The sequence below is a fragment of the Sylvia atricapilla genome, chromosome 19 (genome assembly GCF_009819655.1).
Source record: "Sylvia atricapilla isolate bSylAtr1 chromosome 19, bSylAtr1.pri, whole genome shotgun sequence".
Taxonomy (NCBI): domain Eukaryota; kingdom Metazoa; phylum Chordata; class Aves; order Passeriformes; family Sylviidae; genus Sylvia; species Sylvia atricapilla.
The window spans coordinates 3,467,846-3,489,604 of record NC_089158.1 but is presented as its reverse complement, the minus strand read 5'-3'; the positions used below and the strand labels follow the sequence as shown (position 1 = coordinate 3,489,604).

Below are 21,759 nucleotides of genomic sequence, written 5' to 3'. Positions count from 1 at the left end.
TTCAGAAGCTCTGCTTCTCTCAAAAATCATAATATTGTTTCAAGAAGTGGGAAATTAAACATGCACATGGTAGAAGACTTAGAAAGGATTAATGGGTTTCAAAATTACATGCTTCATCCAGCTGCTGATTTGGGAATTGAAAGTATGCCTGTTGCAGGATTGGGAGGGAGGTACTGAAACGTGGTGTTCCTCGGCATCCAGTGAATGCAAATATCCCAAGTATGTGATTCCAAAGCCTTGCCCAATCTCCAGACTGACTCCAGGTTTGATGCTGGATTAGCTCAGCCCAGGTGGGAGCAGCTGGGTGGAAAAACCCTCTGTGTATTTTATTTTGTCTTCCCTGGAGTTTAATTGGTCCTCTTTTGATTATCTCAGCTCCTGGGGTGTCACCCAAGGCGCGTTTTTAGGCTGCTTTGACTGAAGTTCATTCCCGGTGTGTGAGTTTTGCTTTAGGCACATGGAAGGGACTCATGGAAGGTGCTGCAGGCTCCTCTTGGCTCCTCGTGCCTTGTGAGGAGGATTTGGAATCTGAAGGAGCAGCACCTCCAGCCTGGAGGTCACTGGGACCTGCACTAAATAGGAAATGGGTGTTAAATCACTTGCATTTTTGGGACCTGAGAAATTATCTTACTGTTTCGGTGCATTCCTTATGTCCAGTGGGGTTGGCAGCACATTTACAGCCTGTCAAGTGTGGGTGTGGAGGTGTAAAGAAGAGAATATTTGTAGTTGGGAGATGAGAGCATTAACAATGGGCTGGGAGCTGGTCTGTGTGGTTCCATGTAGGATCCTGCCAGTTTGCACATAAACCTCCAGATTATGAGATCCTAAAACATGAGTCTGAATATTTTATTAATTGAAGAGTATTATTAATATTTGATGGCTTAAATCAACACGCAGAAGGCTCTGCAAAAAGCACCGCTGCTGAACTGGTCACCAAGACATGAGGTGCTTTTAATTGCAAACTTGCTTGTAATGGCTTTAATCAGCTCTGTGTTTTAAATGTCAAGGATCTGTGAATCCCATACGTTAGAAATCCTTTTGTTCTTTGCATCAGGAAGGGTGTTCTTTAAGTTTTGCTAGGCTGGATTCAGATTGGTGCTTAAATGCCTTCTTAATATGCAAAGGTGATTGTAAGGTGTCCTGTCGGGCCTGGAGGTGACATCTGGAATATTTAATCCTTTTTGCCACACTTCGAGGACAAACAAGGACTGTTCCTTTAAAGATGGCCCTCGGATGAGCCGGAATATTTCCTCTTGCTGTAATGCCAGCTCCTGGAGCTCCAGGAGCATGTGTGGAGAGGTGAGGTGGAGATCCTGGCTGTCCTTTCATCGACAGCCCCCTGCAGCAGGGAGATGCCACCAGTGAGCAGAGAAACTGCAGCTTCATCTGCTTTGGATTTGGGAATTCAGAGTGCCGGGAGCGGCGCAGCCTCTGGCGTGCAGCGTTGGGAAAGGCCAGCGAGGGGGGATCATATTCTGTCTTTTATTTCCACTCTGGTTTCTAGGAGCTGCAAGTTGTATTTCTCATGGGGCTTTTTTCAAGATTTTTTTAAAATACTTCCACCACACACAGTGAACTCCGTGCCTGTCTTGCGCTTCTTCTGGGTTTTTTTTGTGAGTTTTGTTGTTTCCTTCCCTGTAGAATGTGCCCTTTGTGCTGGTGTGCTGGTTATGTTCTTGTGTTTCTAGGAGTTTGCCTTTGATAAGAGCACATTGGTATTAATCATTTATGGCTTTCATTAAAACCTTATTGGTTTGATGTTTTCTCAGCCTTCCAGACTGCCCTCACGGAGGCTGCTTTATAGACATCATTTGTCTCCTGCCCCTGTCTGACAGCAGCCCCAAATTTTCCCTCCTGCTGCAGATGCTGCTGCTTTGTGCAGGGAGGACGTGCACGTTGTGTGGCTGTTGCTGCTGGGATTTTGGCTCTTGTGTGGGCTGGAGTTGTGGTTGGAGGCTTTGTTAGTGACGTGGGACACGCAGATTGTCCCCAGCCCTATCCCCATCTCTATCCCAGCCCTATCCCTGTCCCTATGCCAGCCCTATCCCTATCCCTGTCTCTATCCCAGCCCTATTCCCATCCCTATCCCATCGCTATCCCCAGTGTGGCTCAAACCCGGCCCGGTGTGGTCCCAGGCTGGGGGAGAGGAGGAGAAGGGCAGGAGGTGATGAGGAAGGAGGCAGGGATGTGTCAGGTCCGGGCCTGGGCAGTGCTGGGAAGTTTCCCAGGCCAACTCGCCTTTCTTCAGTGGGCCTTTGTTCCCGGGCAGGCTCACCATGAAAGGCAGGAATGGGATGAAAGGCTGCTCCACTGGCTGCAGGAGGAAACCTCCTCCCCACACTGCACAGCCCTGCAGGGGATCAGCCCCAGGGCTGACACTTTTGGGGTGCCCAAGCTGCCTGCTGTGACAGGGAGAGGAACCAGCTGGGAGGGGAGATGTCCACTGTCTGCCTTGGGATGAGCCTGAGCACCCTGTGCCTCTTTAGGGACGGACAAACCCTAAGGGAAGGGCTTGGATATTCCCAGTGAGCTCCCAAGAACAGGGAGGTTTGATCTGGTCCCCCCACCTGTGACCCAGCAGCTCGAGGCTGGCGTGGGCAGAGCTGCAGAATTTGCAGACGTGGCCAAAGAGCTGCAGGAGGAGGCCCCGTGTCTGTGTGTATTTATGCACTGGATGCCCAGGGATAGCCGAAAATCTTCTTTAAATGACTAAAACTCTGCAAGTGGAGGTCGGCGTGAGGCTGCCAAGAGTAACTCCTGATGCAACAGTGTCTGCTCTAAAGAGAGATGTAAATGTTTCCTGCGTGTGTCCCCGGTGACTCAGAGCCCTCCCTGCCCCATGGTGATGCTGATGCAGTGCTGATCCCTGCCAAAGCAAGCAGTCCACACAAGGAGATTAGACAACAGTCCCTGCTCCCCTGCTGGCTGCTCGTTAACATTTCCTTGCTGATGTATTATTAATTAAGCTAATTTTTATTGCCCTCTTGGTGTGAAGGGTGCTTTGCAAGCACAGAGCTTATGTCCCAGGGTTCCTGGAGCATGGTCCCATGTGTGAAATGAGGCTCGGGCTGTGTGGTTGAGTGTTGAGAAAAGGTAAATCTATGGCTTTGGCTTTCTTTTTTCTCTCTTAGCAGCTGGCTGGCTTCATGTCTGGGGCTGGTGAGTGTGGTGCTGTGTGAGCAGAGGGCTGAGGAAATGCTGTCTGTGCAGAATTGGTGCAGACAGACAATAGGACTTAAGTGCAAGCAGAGTTTGCAGCATTGACCTCCATAAGACAGAAGATTATCTGGACTGGAGCATTATATTAAAAAGAGTTTTGGGACCTGATCCAAACCTACAGAAGTCAGGGAGGGATTTACCATCAGCTGCAGTGAGAGCAGCCTCCCTGCAGTGTGCCCAGGCAATGGGACAGGCAGCAGCTTAAACAAAAGAAGTTAAAGTGTCCAGGCAAGGCTGCTTGAGGTTTTGCTGCCTGTGGTGCTTTCCCCAGATGTAAAACAGAGGTAAAATTTTCCCAAAGTTCAAAGGCCTGACTGGGTGTTGGAAGCCTTTAACTGGAACTGTTGAAGGACTGCTGAATGTTAATTTTTAAATGTACAGATTATCTTCATTAGGGAAAAGATGTTGAGTTGCATAATGGTCACTATTTTATATGCTCTGGTTTTTGGCTTTGTTCCTTGACATCGTGGCCAGGCCTGATGAAGGGAATAGAAAACTTCTAGAAGCACTTTGTAAAGTATGAACTATTCGTGATCAAAGCCAGTGTGACTCTGAATGTCCAGCTCCTCTTCTTTGGACTTGTGATAGCAGCCTCAGATTCACCTTGAAAATGGGACCTGTGATCTTTCATATGTTCTTATTTAGTTCTTAAATTAGGCTAATGCATCCTGTTCCAGCCGATGCAATTATTAACAAACCTGGGCAATTATGGCATCTATTGTACAGACATTCTGTGCTCCTTGCTAGGAAAAATACACTTTTAATAAACAAATCCACTTTGACAACCTGTCAAGGACTTTTCTAAAGCAAAATTGAAAGAGTCACCTCAGTGACCTTTCTTTTTTGTTCTGTTGCGTTTGGGTTTTTTACATAGTCTTGCAAGAGCACAGCAGTTGCAGCTGGAGGTTCAGGCCTGGTTTCACAGGGCAGGGGAGTGGAGGGAAGCAGGGAGAGGATCAGAAGGGCTGGATCCCCCCACCAGCATCCCCTGCCCTGCTGTGTCACAGTGCAGGATCCTCCCAGCCACAGGCTGCATCTGGCCTTGCAGAAACCCTGGGAAAAACCCTCCAACCCTCCTCTCTTGGTTGGTTCAGCTAAGTTTACTTTTTAATTTTTTTCTTTTTTTTTTTTTTTTTTTTTTTTTAATTATAAGAAGCCCAGAGTGTTTTGGCACAAATCCTCAGTGCTTTCTCTTATTCCACACTTGACAAACGAATGTGGTTGCTCAGCCTGGGTAGGATGCACTCCATTGTAGGCTGCCACCAGGAGTTCAAGGCACATCTTAAATCCTTCTTAAACCTCCCTCTCCAGAGATCAGCTTGCTTTGGCTCTGGGTGCAGGAATGGGAAGGAGTGTGTTATATTCAGTACTAGAAGTTAAATTGCGTGGAAGGAAAGCCAGCCAGGATTGTTTTCTCACTGCATTATCAGAACTGGGTGAAGGTTTGGCCAGCGGAGGGTTGTGCTAACTGGAAATATTCCTGTGTGTCACATCACCCGGGGAGGAAAGGCAGGAGGAAAGGGATGGTTTCCTGCCTCTGCCAGACATTCCCTGCTCCTTGGATGTCTCAACACATTGTTCTTCCCCTGCTACCTGGGGACTGAGAGACACAGGCCACCTCTGCAGGGGAATTCCCAGGAAAGTGAGTAACCACAGGATCAGTCGGGCTGGAAGGACCACAGTGGCTCATCAGGCCCATTTCTGCCTGTGGGAATACTTGAATCAAAATGATTGTTAATCTCCCTGTGAGTTGAGCAGTGAGTTTTCCCAAGCTGAGTTTCAGAGCTAATCCCCTGTCACCAGTGCCATTATCTGGGTGCTGTGTCTCCTCCCCTGAGCTCCCCAGCTGTGCTGTGGCACTGGCCACATCTGTCCCTCCCCACAGGAGGCTGTGTCACCTCACTGCCTGCTGGGCTGGGCGGCTTCTGGGGGGAGCAGTTAACATCTCTTGTCTTTTCTAGTGCATCCTCTGAGCTGCTGATGTGACAGCAGCGGCTTCTCCAGGGATATGGTGCCGAAAATCAGATTAACCCCCTTTCCTTGCCCTGACACACCTCCAAGGGGTGTGATGAGGGATCTACCTGTGGCATGGGTTGTTTATGTGAACACAGTTCCATGGGGGAATAGCCCATGGTCCAGGGCAGGCCCAAAGCAGGAGGAAGAGGAGCGGGGCTGTGCTGCTGAGGGCTCTGCTCTGGGATTACCCAGCGAGGCCGGGCACGTGGGTTTGGGACTTGCAAACATCAATGCATCAGAGCAATAATTACTAATTATCCGAGGAATACTATTCCAGAGCATTCAGCGCTGCACAGAGAGCTGTTTGTGGTGACACAGTGGCCCAGACACTGGGAACAGGCTGCAGGTCCAGGCCCTGGCTGTGTGGGCAGGTGTGAGCCATGCCTCTATCCAGGAATGTTGCCTTGGAATGCTGTGTGGGTGTCTTGGATGGCTTGAACGTGGCTGTAGTCATTGCTGGCAAAATTCGCCTTCCTGAGGGAAGTGAGCTGCTTCCATGGCATAAAGATCATTTTGGATGGGCTCCTGGGCTCCTCCCAGCCCTCCTCAGCAGAGCAGGAAGAGGCAGATGTGATGTGTTTCGTCACATCAAATGACAAAATGAGGCAGATGTAACCCTTAGCCAGAGGTTTTTATCCATTGGATTTGTAGAAATAACTGACAGGATGATCATGGCAGTTCCTCTGTGTGTTGAAAAACAACGACTGATAATGGAGCTGGTGTTTGTATCATGTTGATACCCAGACTGAAGCTCTTTGTGGGAAGTCTTGGGGCACAGCCATGTTGGTATCAGCACATTCTCCAGGAGAGCATTTCTCTTGGTCTGACTTTGGCCTTTGACCTGTCTCAACACAACTGTGCCTTTATCAGGGATAGGTAAAAAAGATGCCAAAATTGTGGATGGACCAGTCTTCAGGTCCTTGGATTAATTTACTTCTTTTTTGACATTATGCAGTTGCAGCATTTGTCATTCTGTCTGTTTGAACTTTTGTATTTCTCTGTGTTTTTTGTTTTAACGGGTCAAAAGAAGCTATTTTGGAATTGAGAAGCTGGGCTGAGGTGAGGCTGGAGCACATCCCAGTGTTCTGCATGCCATGGGAAAGGTGCATTGCTGAGCAGAGCACAGAGGGGACAGACATTCTCCAGAGCTGTGAGCAGGCACAAAGAGGGATCTGAGCATTGAAACTGGGCTGGTTTGAAAGGCCACAGTCACAGCCATGGATATCAGGGCCTTGGATCAAGTTGCAGCCGACCCTTCAGTTTTCCTCAGGTGTGGAAACTCAGCAGCCTTGGCTGTGTGCTCCAGGGCCAGGCAGGCTCTGCTGCTGGGGTCCTCAGCAGTTCATGTGACTTCTGCACCTCTGAATTTTAATCCAGAGGGGGAATAAATACTGTTCATCCTCTGCGGCTTGGTCTGTAACCTGTGCAGGTGGTCACAAGGAGGTGAGACCAACTCTGAGCCAGGCTTTGAGCCTCACTTCCTTGGAGCTGATCCTGCTTTTGCTCATTTTCATAATCTGCCCTGAGGATTTTTGTGTCTTCATCACCTTCACTGATGAAGGATTTGCTTAAGCTTTGAAAAAAAAATTATTTTTTTGCTTTTATACTTCAAGACAGACACCTCCAGGACTTCCCCTGATGCTGCTGCTTAGTTTGTCTGAGTGGTTTGTAATCCCATGTAGCGAATGTGACTCCTGCAAGGGGCTCCCTTTCCTCTCAGAGCCTTCTGGAAGCTGTTGGCAGAGCCAGGGTTAAAGCCCCAGCTGCAGGTGACAGGAAGACCAGGCACAGAGGGACAGTTTTTGCTACATGACAAAGGTTCCCTTCCAACTGTGTTTTTATCATGAGCTACAAATCAGAGTTAGTCAGATCCTTGTGACCAGTGTAGTGCAAATGAATCCCAGTGTGTGTAAAGGATCTTCTGAGCTCTTCCAAAGTTCTCCAGGATCAGGACTGGGCTGCAGACAGCCTGATGCAGCAAACATAACCCTCCATGGATGGGTTTTGGCAGTGGATTGCCATCACATAGCAGCCTGGTGTTTGCTATCTGTCCCTCCCCAGCTCCAGGGGGTGACAGGACACATCACACGTCTTGGGTGCACTGTCCCCATGCTGAACATGCCAGAAGGGACAAAGGGAATCCCTGAATCAGTCTGCTTTGAGGACTATCTCCTAAAGTATCCATGTTCCTTACAGCAAGGGCCACTTTACTAAGAAGTAAATTAATCCAAGGACCTGAAGACTGGTCCATCCACAATTTTGGCCCCTGCAAGGTGCAGTGGGATCCCATTGTCTGCCCAGCTCAGTGAACTTCTAGAATGTCACCTAATTTGGATTTGTCCAGTGAGAGGAATTCTGACCATGTCTGCTGCTGGAAGGGCAACCTACTGGACGTGCAAGCAGGGATTTACTCTGCCTTTACAGAAAAAAATATGTCCCTCATTCTTACCTGTGTGCCCCAAAGTCAGCTGTGAAAGGCATCCTTGTGCAGGGCATGAAAGGATGGATCATGAAGAGGAGCAGGGCTCTGCTCAGTCGTGGGGCTCCTGATAAGAACCAGACACGGGGCTGAGCTGCTGGAATATCTTACTTGGGATGATCTACTTGCTAAATTATCATTCTGCCCAGCAGAGGATGGGAGATGGCAGTTCCCTGCTCTAAGGGAGGTCTCCTGGTCCCATTTTACATTGTTGCTGTCTCCTTGATCACATCCTCGGTGGGGCTGTGGAGTCCTTTTGTTCTCTGCTCTACTTTCCAGCATTTTTGTTGCTCTAGCAACACTTCCAGCCCCAAAGCAGCGGGATCCTGGTGCTAACACAATGCTGCATTTGAAAGAAGGAAGCAGAGCACGACAGGTGATCTCCAGCTTTTGTATGGAATGGCTGTGCCTTGAGATGGGAGGATGAATGGCAGGTTGTGATATCTTATTGTCTTGCAACTGGCGTTGCTTTTGTCATAAAAGGTGAGAAATAGTCTTGTGTTACTGGCACAGCTGTGGCTTGTAAAGTTGCTGTGTTATTTTCCTTGTGTGGAGCAGGACAGCAGCGGTTTGAGTGGGGCTGTGGGAGCCAGGCCCATGGCAGGCAGCTCCTTTCTGGGGAAATAAATAATGTTCTCGATGCTCAGCAACTCCAGCAGCTTTGCAGGCTCCTCCCCAGAGCTGTGCTGCCACTGCACTGTCCTTACAGCATGGGTGCACTGACCTGCTGGTCATCTGCACATCTGGAGGGGGAAGGAAAAGGGTCCACATTTTAGATCAGAAAACTGCAGGTACTGTGTGAAGAATCTTCCCTGCAGAGCTCAGGAGCCACTGGTGCTGTGCAGTGTGGTTTGTGGGATCCTGTCAGCTGCTTTGGCATTTTGTAGCCTCTCTATAAATGGTGAGAGTGATACAGGAAGATGGATTTAACACCTTTTTTTTTTTTTTTTCTCCTGAGTGCTCTCCCATGCTTTGCCACAGCGCTGCAGACAGGGCTGGCAGTGTAAAAACCACCTGTAGGTGCTCTGTGGGTAAGAAGAGAAGAAATCCTTTTGAGATTTTTGGGCACAGCTTCCCACAGCTTCCTTCTGGCCCAGCCACTGCTGAAAGGACCTGAGTGCACTTTGTGTAGATGGAAGTGAAAACCTCAGTAGGCTCCTCAAGAAGTCTGTCTCAACTTCAAGTACAGTTGAAATAATCCATTATCTGCTGCCTTTCATCCAAACTTCCCTCCCAGACCACTTCAAGGTATTGAAGACTGAGGATATTTAGAATGTATCCTCAGATACCTGAATTTTGTGGCAAGTGGAGTATGAAGATGAGAGTACAAGCTGTGGGATTGATCTCGTTTCCAGTGGGTCACCCCTTTTTATTTAGACATTGGGCTCAAATTCTTGTTTTTTCAAGCTGGTATGATTGCAGATACTCAGTCTGCAGGATTTGGTCATCATTATACAAACACTTCCCTTCCTGGGAAAAAAAAAAAATGGGAGGATATTCCCAAGTCATTCCTTTTCCTCCCTTCTAGAAAAGGGCACTTTGCACATTTTGGGCCCCTGGCAGCCAGCCTGGATGGAGTCACCGTGGTGTGGTGGTGGAGCTGCCCCAAACCTGATTAATCTGGGACACTTCTGTAGCACTGAAAGCCTCACAGGCTCCAAGGGGCTTGGATTTACAGTGCTTGGGCAGCTTTTGGGTGGCCCTGGTGAGCTCCTGATGTGGAGGACACAGCTGCAGGTCACCACCCTCCTCCAGCAGCACCAGCAAGATTACTGAGGTGTTCTTTTGGTACTTTTGGGCTGTTTCCATGACTTGTGCAGGAATGCCTGGACAAACAGGGAAGTTTCTAGAGTCTCCAGAACAAGGTGGAAGGTTGTGATTGCCCTTGCAGTGAAAGATAGATAGATATCACTAGATAGATAGATGTTACCATTGCTCTGGGCTGGCAATCCAGTTGTGCTCAGATTGCTGTAAATTAAATAGGCATTTTTTGTGTCTTTTCATATAAATGGGCCTGTAAAGGGAGTCTGCACTGAGAGCATAAAATGCCCCCATGAGTTTTCAGCTGGTTTTCTTTGTTTTGCTGTTGGCACCGCTGGGGTCACTGAAATGCTCAAGAGGAGCCTTTGGCTCTTGTGCTTGTATCATGTTTAGGCCATGAAAAAGTGAGGAAGTGCATTTCCTGGGATGAAATGATTAATTGTACACCCAGGGTACGGAGGTCACAGCAGGGAGATAAGAGAGGTGCCAACAATCTGCTGCTGTGGTGGTGTTAAACATGTTTTTGTTGGGGTTTGAGGCTCCTGGTGAGCAGCAAGGTGTGTCCCAGGGTCTGGGGAGTGTTTCACCCTGCTCTGGTTTTTCCCTACAAGTCATTGTTCAAAGGAGAAGGGTTTTGCTTCCTCCTCTCCCTCTCATCATCTTCATCCAGCTGCCACTCCTGCTGCTCCTGAGAGATGAGGAGTGTCAGGGGTGGATTTCAGCACATCACCTTCTATCTCCTGTGCTGTAAATTAGTGATAGCCACCACACTGTTCTGCAGGAATCCCCCTGACCTGGCCGCTCTTCCAGTCAGTTTGAAGGCTGGGTGGGTTCTTAAATGATGATATTTTAAAATTTGAGAACAGCTTTGATTTATTGACCTGCTGCCTCCACAAATCGAGCTGTCTGGGCTGGCATCTGCAGATAAGAGGCTGTCGAGTAATTGCCTATTATTGACTGATTGCCAGCTTAGGCTGTTTTGCTTGCAGAAGAATCAATAGTAGTCAATCGTCAAAGTCTAACCTCTCAGGGAGTGTGACTGGTTTCCAAATGAGGAATGACAGGTCAGGATAACTCCGGAGTTGCTCTCCCACCTTCACGTGTGGGTGTAATGGTGCTGTGGAGGAGGAAGCACAGAGGACATACCTTCCTCCAGCAAGGCTTTCTCACGTCTGCCTGCTCCAAACTCTGGGGTTTTCTTTGCAGGGGTTTTCAGGGTTGGATCCCAGACCTTCCCTGGAGGAGCTGGGGAGGCTCAGCAGCACCTGAGATCCGTGGGAGGTGAGGGCAGGATGAAGTGCAGCCATCAGTCATTAAGTCCCCGAAGGATGGAGCAGGGAGGGGTGGCTGAACAGCCTGTGCTCTGACACATCCAAACCAACCAGTTTGGATGCTTTATAAATAAAACAAAGCCTCTATTTTAATGCATGGTAACAGAGATTCCCTTTCTGGGGGTGATTCTATTTAGGTGGCAACAGAGCAAAATATCCAGTGTCACCATAGGTTTTATCATTTCTTGCAGGGACGGTCGCTATGGTGAGTGTTCATTGTCAAACACAGCCATAGCCCTTCTTTAACACTCTCCTAGCATCCTGCCTTTTTGTGGATTCACTGGTAGGGCTTAAAACCTTAAAGAGGCTTCATGGCATCAAAGACACTCAAGAGTTTTTGAAAAATAAAGACATGTTTGGGTGGTTGTAATGGCCGGGGTGAAGCCTGGCGCTGGGTCTGGGAAGTGATCTCAGACCTTGGGCTGCAGCCCTCTCTGGGTTTTTTCTCCCTGGCTGTGATTTTTCCCTGGACTCAGGGGTTGCAGTCTGGTCTCTGCGTGTCCTAGACTCAAGCTGGGTTTAAAACTTGAAATAAGAGCCTTTGGGGGGAGGGGGAGGCTTGGGTCTCTTTCAGCTACAAAGAGCAATTAAGCAACAGGACATAAAATAGATAAATGGGAAGGGGAAGGGCAGAACCCTGGAATATGAGAAGATGAAAATGGAAGAAACTATTTCTGCCGTGTATTTGTCCTTAGTTTTGGAGCTTTATTTTCACCAGGAAGGTTTTGAATTGAGGCACATCATTTGAGGTGAGGGAGAAATATCTCAAACAGAGCAGTTTAATCTACAGTGGTCTAGGAGAGAATGGACAAGATTACTTGAACAGCCTTGTTTAGATACTGGATTTGTTGTCTACCAGCAAATCCTCATTTGCATGGGTCCTTAATCTGTGGAGTTAAATGTGTCTCAGGATCTGTTACCAACTGTGATGCAGAGTTGAGAACTAGATTTTTAAAGCTGTTCCTTTTCATTTGAATGTTTCCCCTCCCCTCCCCCTCCCTGCACCCCAAATCATCTTCCTGATTTTTTTTTCTCAAAAAGCAAAGAGGAGCCAACAAGTGATGCAAAAGGAAAAATCTGCCAGCCAAAAAAAGGTATTTTTGACTCCAGATTCAGTGGATGAACTGTCCACCAGGCTGTAGAGAAAAGCCAAGGTCAGACATTTCAGACGAGTGTCGCAGGGAAACCACCGCCCCCCTCCTTCCTGAAAGGGGCCATGGATGTGAAATCTTTCAACCTCCTTGGAGCTGGAGCCTTGGGCAGAGATCCTTTGTGGAGCCCTGGGAAGGGCTTTAGCCTTTGGTTTGGGGGCTGCTGGCTCTGCCTGGAGCCCTGAAATGGCATTTCCTCATGTGTGCAGCAGCCCTCACTCATGAAATGGATGCAAGTGCTGAAAAAGCTCCCGCGTGAGCATGCTCACTGGAAGATTAATCCTTTAGAGGGAGTTGGAGAGTTAAGCTACTGTAATTTCTCTGCAGTTGGCTGCAGTAAACAACTGCTCTAAAGACACGAGGAAAAAAATTGACGGAGGTATATGGCATTAATGTACATATCTTTTTGTGTTTCTCCTTTCAGGTTGAGGGTTTGAGAAAGGTTTTTTTCTCTAAGAGCCGGGGAAGAGGGAGCTGTGTAATGATTTTATGGGTGACCTTCATGTTGTGGTTTCTTTTTTTCCTCCAGGCCAAAGTAATCCTATTTCCGTGCAAGGCCATACTGAGGCTCGGGCTGACTTTCTAGAGCTGGGGTAGAGCACCAGGGTGGTTTGGTGTTGAGTTAAATGATTAGAGGAGGTGAGGCCTTGCTGCTCGTTGAGCTGTGTTGGCAGAAGGCAGCTGAAAACACCTCATCCTGTTTAGTTGTGAGCAGAACCCAGTGGGACTCGATCTATCATGCTTCTGTTGGGAAGAAAATGTGTGACAGGATTAGCTTTGCCTACAGAAGAATAGTCCTTTGCTTTTGATTATTACTATTATTTTGCTCCCCCTCCTCCCCATGCCTGAGGAGCTGCAATCCCGTGTCAGATGGGGGAAGGAAAACAATCCTTGAGCTATTTTGGCTTTGCTTTGAAGGCTGATGACTCTCGGCGTGTTGAGCAGGGATGCCTTGGCAGCCAGGTAAGTGTTGCAGGCACAGGGACTGTGTCCAGGTGAAACTGAGCCCCTTCCTCCCCAATCCCTGCCTGGTGGGGGCATCCTGGAGGAAGGGAAACCTCGGATGGTTCCTAATGAGCCAAGAGTGTTTTCTCCACTCGCCTCCAGAAGCGTGGGTGAAGGAGGATGTGATTTACCAGCCCTGGTGCTTTGTATCAGCTTCCCCCGAAGGCAGCACAAGCCATGGAGGGCCAACCTGGGGCTCCCAGGACGTCAAGCAGAAATGTGAAATGTCTGGGTGGCTTGATTTTTGTCAGGCAGCTTGAGCTGGGGGAGGCAGTGCTCCCTGACCACGGCTTGTGTCTTTACTTCTTACAAACATCCTTGGGGATGGTGAGGAAATGGAGGTGATCTGCCAGCAAAACTTGCCTGGCGTGGGGGCGGGGAAGGGCATTGTTCTGTTCTGTACCTGACTGGAATGAATGGGAGCAGGAGGGGCTGGAGGTCACCCCTGGGTCCCCCAGGACTGAGCCTGGCTGCAAGGAGAGCACACCCTTCCTCCTTGAGGAGGGAATAATCACAGCTACAACTGCAAATCCCGGGGTTGCCTGGCTCTGGGAGCTCTCCTGGTGTTGCCCGGTGTGAAATTCGTGTCCAACGGCTGTTATCGGGGAATGGCTCCGTGTTTCCTTGGAGTGGTGTGAAGAAGGGAATAATAATTCAATAATTTAGCAAATGTCAGCGGCTCCCGCTAGGTTCGTCCTGAGGTTGCTGTCAGCTTCCATGTGGTACCCAGGTGGATTTTAACACTGCTGGATGAGTTCAGAAGGGCAATTCTATTACAAACCTGGCTAAGCTCGAGATGCTGCAGATTTGAAGAAAATTTTGCCACCCCAACATTGAGGGTTTTTTTGCTTGGTCCGTCCTTTTTCCCTGAAGCTCTGGCTGGCACAGACTGTCTGTTCTGTGGATGGTTTTAGGGAACATTGGTGGCTGTGTGCGTAGGGGGAATAATTAGCTACCAAATGCAAATAGATTGTTTCTTGCTGTTTCAAAATCATTGTAATTTCTATTAATGATGGGTTAATTATAATTTCATCTTGATGGGCGTGAGGGAAACGATAGAGATATAGCAATATGAATCTATATAGGGAAGGATGTTGTTGTCAGAATATTGTTTTGGAGATGATTGTGAGAACAAAGACTCGTGTTGTGGAGGACCATGGTTGTGTCAGGATTCAGTGGTGCTGCTTCTTTCTCAGTGGTGGATGAGGCTTTTCTCTTTCACATTTTTAACTGATGCCAGCGATGTATCTGTCACCATGACAAGGGGTTTTAGTTCAGAGAAAAACTATCAAATTCTGTTTAAAAGCACTTTTGGTGGAAGAACTGGGAAATAGTTTTTTGGAGAAGCGAAGTTGAAAGCAAGAAAGTTAAAGGAAACCTTAAAAATCTGTGATCAGGGTATAACAAAAATGCATTTTCAGGCTGAGGTGTGTAGGTGGGGGCTGCTTTACCAGGGCAGGACCCAAGGTCCTGTGACACCAGGACTGGTCCTTGGTCTGGAATGAGGTGCTGGGCCCTGGCTGTCCCCCAGGACAGGTCATCTGTCCTTCCCTTTGCCAGAGGGTGACTTTAGGAAGCCTGGATCCATCATCTCATTTTTTATTTCACCCTCACTGGGAAGAGTAATCAGGTTCATCTCTGAAATGGTTTGGACCAGCTTTGAACCTTTTCTTCCTGTTTCCAGTCCCAGAATGGGGGAAAGGCTCAGCAAAGGGACAAAGGCCACACTTCCCTCAGTGGCATGGGTTTCCACCCAAAGCCAGAGGAGAAAGCCCTCCCCCTCTTCTTGTTTTGGAGTAAAATGGTGGAAATGAGCTATTCTCAGTGGCTGAGGAGAGTCCCCAGCACACAGCACCATGCTTCAGCCTTACCAAGCCTTTGGTGGCCTGGGCACTTGATGCCTCTGGATTAGAGAAGCTTTTGGGAGCCCTCATCCCACCCTGCTTCCCTCCTGTGCAGGGCTCCTCTCTTCCAGGGAGACATCCAGCTGCTTTCCAGCAAGCCCTGGAACTGGTAAGTCTGGAAGGAGAAACAACCAAATCTAATTTCAGTTTGTGTGTTTGTTCTTGGGCTCTGCCAGAGGAGTCCTGCAGGTCCCTGCTGGGTGTTCCCATGGAGTGGGCACCTCTCTCTCCTTGCAAACCCTGAGCTCTCTGGTGTGGCTGAGCTGAGGGAGATTCTTGATCCCATGGAACTGTGTCCTTGCCTGCTGCAAGGTGTGGGATGTGCAGGGCATGCAGGGCAGGGACTCCTGGATGTTTTCTTTGAGATGGGTGGCTTAGACTTCACAGGAGGATTCATTGCTTGGATCTGCACGTTACTGTCTTTAGATTTGTGTGAGAAACTCTGTCCGTGTGTCCAGTTTTGTCTCTTTCTCCACCAGCACAGCTTTGTTCAGTGGAGGAACTGAAACCTTAATTTGGGACTTGCTCACCTTTTTGGTATCATATCAGCCCAGGACTGTATTCAAACCAGAAAGAACAAGACGGAATGGAACCCTACAGGTGTATCTAAGAAATCCTCTTGCAACCTTGGCAATCCCAGGGAGGAGAAAGTAACTCTGCTGGAGATACACGGCGTGCAGGTCCCAGTCTTTAATAATCAAATGGTGACCACTTCAAAGCCTGGTGGCTTTGCTTCTGTCCCCTTTTAACTGCTTCAGCCAACTTGGACTCAACTCAGTGCCTTTAAGAGCAGATATTATGACAGGAGCCTTGTATTTATTTGCTGTGGTGAATCCTCTCTGTGGTGACGCTGTGTGGAAGGGTTTGCTGTCCCACACAGCATTTCTCCACCTTCAGAAGAGTTTTATCTCTTGCTCTCCTGCCTTCTTGGCCATTTTGAAATCCAACTTATGGCTCAATTTTGGCTTCCTTAACACCCTGGGCTCAGTATTTGCTTCTGCATCCTTGTTTTGTGTCCTTTGGCAGTGCTGACTCCCTGCCCAAACATTCCTGAGTGAAGCAGGGAAAGATCTTGGGACATCCTGTGCACCTTGGAGCTGATGGAGCCCTGCATGGAGAGAGCACCTGAAAGCACCAGCTGGCAAAGGGGACTCCTTACCCCCTTTTCCCTGAGGGTTTGTGGGTGAAGCTACAGACACAGGGGAAGGAACTGTGTATTTTAATCCAGATGTGGAATTATAGAATAACTCCATTCCCATGGTGGATGGGGTTTAATTAATCCACCAGCACAGAGGACATCCAGAGTTCTGAGGGGGAGAGAAGCAGTGCAAGGGGTATGTCATGCTGGGAAAATACAGTTGTGGGAAGGGGAAGATGGAAGAAAAATCCTGCTTTAAGGAGCTGCAGGGCAGAGGTGGAGTTAAACAGCTGGGAGAGAGCAGAAATGCAGGAGACAGGGCTGTAGGGAGAGGTCTGGGATGGATGGAGGGATGGATGGATGGATGGATGGATGGATGAAGGTGGTGGTGAAGTGATTTGGTGGCTCCTAAAAACCCAGAAAGGCAGAAAAAGGGGGTTGAAATGAACTGCAGGTGATTCTTGAGGCGCTGCCTAGTCCCTGACCTACTTGCTGCCACAGTGCTCTGCAGCTGGAGGAGCAGCAGAGGGAATGGCTGGTCCCTGTGGCATGTGCAGGAGCTCTTCCAGTGGGGCTTCCTTCAGCTGCTGGGATGTGGCTGTGCTGGGGCACCCCGAGTTTGTCACTGGAGGATGGACAGGCAGAGTTTGAGCCATTTCCTGCTGGAGGAGACAGTGCTGGATCCTGGAGCCAGGCTCAGATTTGGGAGCTGCCATAAACACACGGGCTGCTGGGTGCAGGAGATCCTTCCCTTAGGGCTGTGGAGCACTGGAGAGCCGTTCTGTGTGGGGACAGTGGCTCATCCAGCCCCCTGGACAGTGGGGATTATTCCTCCCTCACCTCCTCATAATCCACTGCAAGCTGAAAGTCTGCCTTCTCCTGCTTCTGCTCCTTCAGGAGCCCCCACTAACCTGATCATTCTTCATCTTGTGCTGGTTTCCAGATCATCAATTTGATTTTTCAGTACTTCTACAGTCCTTTGTGTTGCTGGGAATCTGTGCCTCCATCAATTATCTCTGTTTCTTTCTGAGGCTGTAGCAACCTTGAACCACAGTCTCCATCCTATTTTTGTAACTCATTCTGCTTATTAGAGGAGTCCTCCAGAAATAACTCTACAGTTCTTACCAAGATACCCCAACTTTTTCTCAGTAAATAATTTCAGCTCATGCTAATATGAACTTGAAGGTTCTCCTCTTCCATTTGTTCCCTTCTCCCTCTGGGGTTTGGGAGTGAAATACCTTTAACTTAATTCAGATATGTAGGTGTACATGTATGTCACAGGGCATCAGATCCCCCTTTAACCATATTGACTGTGCTGCTGAACATCTGCTGCCAAAAGCTGGTGTCCAATAGTGGCTGCTTCAGATTTACCTCTGCTCCAGATGAGATTGGGAAGTGGCCCCTGTGTCTTTTTGGGGGGCTGTTCTGATTTGCTCTATTAAATAAATGTATAAAGGGGCTCCAAGAGTGAAATGCCAGCCTTCCTCCTGCTGAAGGCATAGAGGCAGTGATTTATGAGTCAGCAGTCCAAGGTTAACTCCAAAACTTCTGCACTTCCCTTGCAACCACCATCCCAGGAAATCATTTCTCTGGAAGGGAAAATGAAACAAACCTGTCCTCTGTTTTTCAGAACTTGTGAATCGTGCTCTTTTTTAAGCTGATTATTTTATTTATTCCAATAATCCTCTCTTCCAGAATAAAGGAAAATTAATTGTCTTCCTATTTCCATAATGGTTTGCCCTTCAGACAGTTGCCAGGCAAAGTGCTTAAAACTGAAATGAAAAGATGGTGAATGCTTAAAATCATTGAGCTACTGTAGGAACATGTTTGTATTTAATAGGGTGGTATCACACAGTCTCAGAGTGTTATTTGCTCTGGGTTCTGTAGGATTAGGAGGGTTTTTTGTTGGGTTTTTTTTGCTTCTGCATATGAAAACGGGGTCAAGCCTGCCGTGGTAGATAGTGCAAGTCTTAGGTAGGATTTTGCTAGAGAGATGGACTGCCTGCAGCTGAGACCCTAAAATTATCCAGCATTAATGGGGAGAGTTGTCATTGGGTTGGTTGTGTTTGTCTGCAGGGACAGTGTCTGGAGATGGGCAAGGACTTCCTCCCTTACAGGTGTGATGGGATAAGATTTTCCCTGCTGGAGCTTTTCACTGACACCTACCTGGATCTTGGTTATTTTTGACTCTGTCTGGCTAAAAAAAAAAGTTACCTGATTACTATGGGAAAATGCTGGAATGTTTCCTTAAAAGGCTCCAAAGTGATGCAATATTCAGTGATGAATCTCAGAGCTAAATGAGTGCCTTGGTGGGTGCGTTGGTTGGGGAAGGGAGTTCTGTGTTTTATCACCCAGCACTTTTATTTTTCGTCCCAGGGCTGCTCTGGGGAAGGTGGTGTGGGAGCACAGAGCTCCATCTCCAGGTCAGCATCAGGGCAGTGCTGGATCTCCCCCTGCTTTGCTTTGCTGTTTTATCTCAGCAAGCTTTGGGAAATAGGTAAAAACCTGGAGCTGGGGATGGTTGTGCTTCCAGTGGGGCTTACCTGAGGATGGGTGAAGAGAAAACCCCAATGTGGTGACCCAAGAGCTGTGTGTAGTGACCAGGCTTTGTTTCCCAGTCATTCATGTCCCCACAGGCACATCCAGGTGGGGCTCCCAGGCACAGGGACAGTGGACAGGACAGTTCATCTCCTGTGCATCCAGGGAGAAGCTGCTGGCACCACCCACACCTGCATGTGGCCCTGCCTCATTCCTCATCTCTCAGTGTGACCACAGGCACGAGGCAGTTCCAGTGCTGTGCATCCACACAGGAAACCACATGGGAATAAATTGCTCCTATCTCTGCTGTGTTTCCCCCTCCCCTTATGTGAAATTGCTCTGAAGGAGCAGAGTGTAATCCATCACAGAAGAGAGGAGGGCAGGAGTTAATTCATTTTCATGATCTCTCCGTAGCACTTAGTCCAGCTAATAGTGAATTGTCGTGCTTGGCCGCTGCCTAATCCCATAAGGGACCCTCTGGGAGAAGGCTGGGCAGGAAGGACCTGTGGCCCCTGGGTATTGACATCAGCTGAGGAGCACATGAGATCATCTGCTGCATTTCCAGCCAGTTTTGAGCTGCCATCCCAAACAGGAGAACAACAGGGGCATCTTAACAGCTTAATCTCCTCCAGCTCTGGGAGACCACTGCGGCTCATCACCTGAGTGTCCCTGAGCACAGGGCAGGGAGAGAGCCTCTCCTGCTTAGGGAGAGTTTAGGGAATATGAAACCAGGTGTGTGAACAACCTGCCCAGGTCTCACCTGCTCTGCCCTGCATGCAGCAAGCTTTTGTTTTCCTTTAAACGCCATAAACCCGGCAGGGGAATTCATTAATGTGAGTCCCCGCAGACTTTGGTTTTGCCAAACATTGATTTCAAATCACTCTGCCTCCTCTTAATAGGTGAGATCTCTCTCCTCCTCCCCCTGTTCAGACATCTTGGGAAGGTGTAGGTGTGGGCTGCAGCAGAAACCTGCCCAGATTTGTTCATTCTGTAGCTGAGAGGGGTTGCTTTTTCTTGCTGTTGGTGCCTTTGGCTCGTGCCTAGCGTGAAGACGCTGTCCCAGACGGAGAACACCCATGTGGCCAGCTCCTGTCTGTCGAAAGCTGCTGTTGATTTCAGTATTTTAGGCTCAGTCTCTTCAATCGCAGATGGAGCTGTGTTTCCAGCTAGTGCACACCCATACAGTTCATGGAGGGAGGTGAAAATGCTCCGGTTTGCAGCAGGCAGGGCCCTGCTCCGTGGGCAGTGTCAGCTCCCTGTGCACGACACGCGGAGGGGAGCCTGGAGGGATCAGTCACGCACTCTGTAAAATAGCTCCCTGCTTGCTGCTGGGGCTGCCAGGAGGACTTTGGAAATGGCAAAGGTTGTGAAATCGTGGCAGGAAACACCAGAGGCCGAGCTGAGCCAGAGGAGAAGCTGCCCTTTCCTATGGCACGGCCAGGACTGGAGAAGTGAGGGTTCGTGGCTTGATTTTTGCAAGACCCCTTCCTTGTGCTGCGGGCACATGTGCCAGGCACTGGCCTGGAAGCCTCTTTCAGGTGGCAGGAGTTTCACAGGTGTAGCCTTTGCTCCTGCTCCTGGAGGGCTCTGTGCAGCAGGAGCTGTGTTTGGGACCTGGGGGCTGTTCCCTCTCCTGAGACCCAAGACAGCTTTTGGAAAATCAATAACTTTTTTCTAGTCCCCACCATGATACTGATGATCTTGTTCTTTCATCTTCTGCTCCTCCCTGAGACGATTTTTCCCTTTTCTGGGTCTCATCCTGATCTCTTCTTGCAAAAATAAATCCTACTGCTGAGATGAGTTGTCTGATGTGCTCCATTGTCTGTGGCTGTGCAGGGAGGGGAGTAGCTGGTCAATGTTAAACATTTTGCTTTGGCCAAGGGCACCCAGGCTGCCTTTCCCTGTGTCCTGTCTAGCTGAAGGAAGAGAAGTTGATCATATTTGGGTACTGTAAAGCATTGGAAGGGGCTGCCCAGGGCAGTGGTGGAGTCACCATCCCTCTAAGTGTTCAAAAACCACGTGGATGTGGCACTTGGGGACACGGTTTAATGGTGAACGTGGGGGTGATGGGCCTTGATGATCTTGGAGGTGTTTTCCAGCCTTAATGATTCTGTGATTTTCTCTTGGTCCTGTGATTAAGATTGATTATTGCACGGCATTTCCATCATCGTGTCCCCTCCCAGCACATCAGGGCAGTGTCACATCTGCACAGGGGGAGGATTGAAGGGGCTGGTAGATCCCCCTCATTAACCAGGAGCTCCAACCTGATCCTGTGGGGAACTTCAGGAGCAGAGGAATTCACAATGTAGGCTGCATCTGTTTTAAAAAATACAGCTTTTTCTCCAAATATTATAAGATCATTGCCATTGTTTGCTCTGAAGGCTGTGCCTCTTCATGGCTGTGGTTTCCTTTATCTCCTTGCACCTGTAATGTCCCAGCGCTGAGCATGAGCTTTAAATATAAAATTTGAGCCATCTGGGAGGTCTGGGACTGGGGGTGGGGAGGAAGGGGAGGAGTTACTTCCAAAAATCTGGTTAAAAATCAAACTCCTGGATTTGGAGCTACAGTTCACTCATAGCTGCTTCTCTCTGTTGACTTTCCTTGGGATTTGGAAACTCACACAGGGCCTAGATGCTGCAGTAGGAGATGGACACCTAAATTTGTGGTGTTTGCTATTGAGTCTTTCTTTTGAGAGAGAACTGGAGTAATATATATTTATATATACATTTTATACATCAAATTGACTGAGCAAACTCGTCTTACCAAGCCACTGCTGCATTTTGGAGCAGGTGGAAGAGTTGCCATGGCTGCAGTGATGGTTATTGGGCCTTTTTGAGGTTTCTAGGGCTTAAAAAAAAAGAAAAAAAAAAGAAAAAAGAAAAAAAAAAGATAAAAACTAAAAAAAAGAGATGATTTAGATTTAGGGAAACACCATCAACAAACCCCCCCAAAACAAACAAATCTTTATCACATTTCCAATCCTCATCTCCCCCCAGTTCCAAATGTGCTTTTTAAAGAGTTACAAATGCTTGTTGGCATAGAAACTGCAGAATGGAAGTGAAGCATGCAAATGTAAAAGGAGCCATTCTGCTGAGCAACATGGCCTGAGCCTCTGCAAAGCTGACTGAAATCTTTTACGAGGCAAAGAAAATTGTCCAGATGTTGCTTGAATTATAATGGCACTAAATATTTCAGTTTTCCAATTTACATAAATCCA

The 21,759-nt window shown here is 48.4% G+C and overlaps 1 protein-coding gene across 2 annotated transcripts in view; it reads left to right on the top strand.

Moving 5' to 3' along the window:
- LOC136369591 (histone-lysine N-methyltransferase EHMT1-like) overlaps positions 1 to 21,759 on the top strand; it is a 115,810-nt gene that overhangs the window by 6,558 nt on the left and 87,493 nt on the right. The window contains exon 1 of one of the 2 annotated variants that reach the window (XM_066332495.1): positions 12,289 to 12,336. The exons of the other annotated variant lie outside the window; for it this stretch is intronic. The gene's annotated coding sequence lies outside the window, so the exon portion shown is untranslated. Of the gene's footprint in view, positions 1 to 12,288; positions 12,337 to 21,759 lie in introns of those variants that run through there. 2 annotated transcript variants of the gene reach the window in all.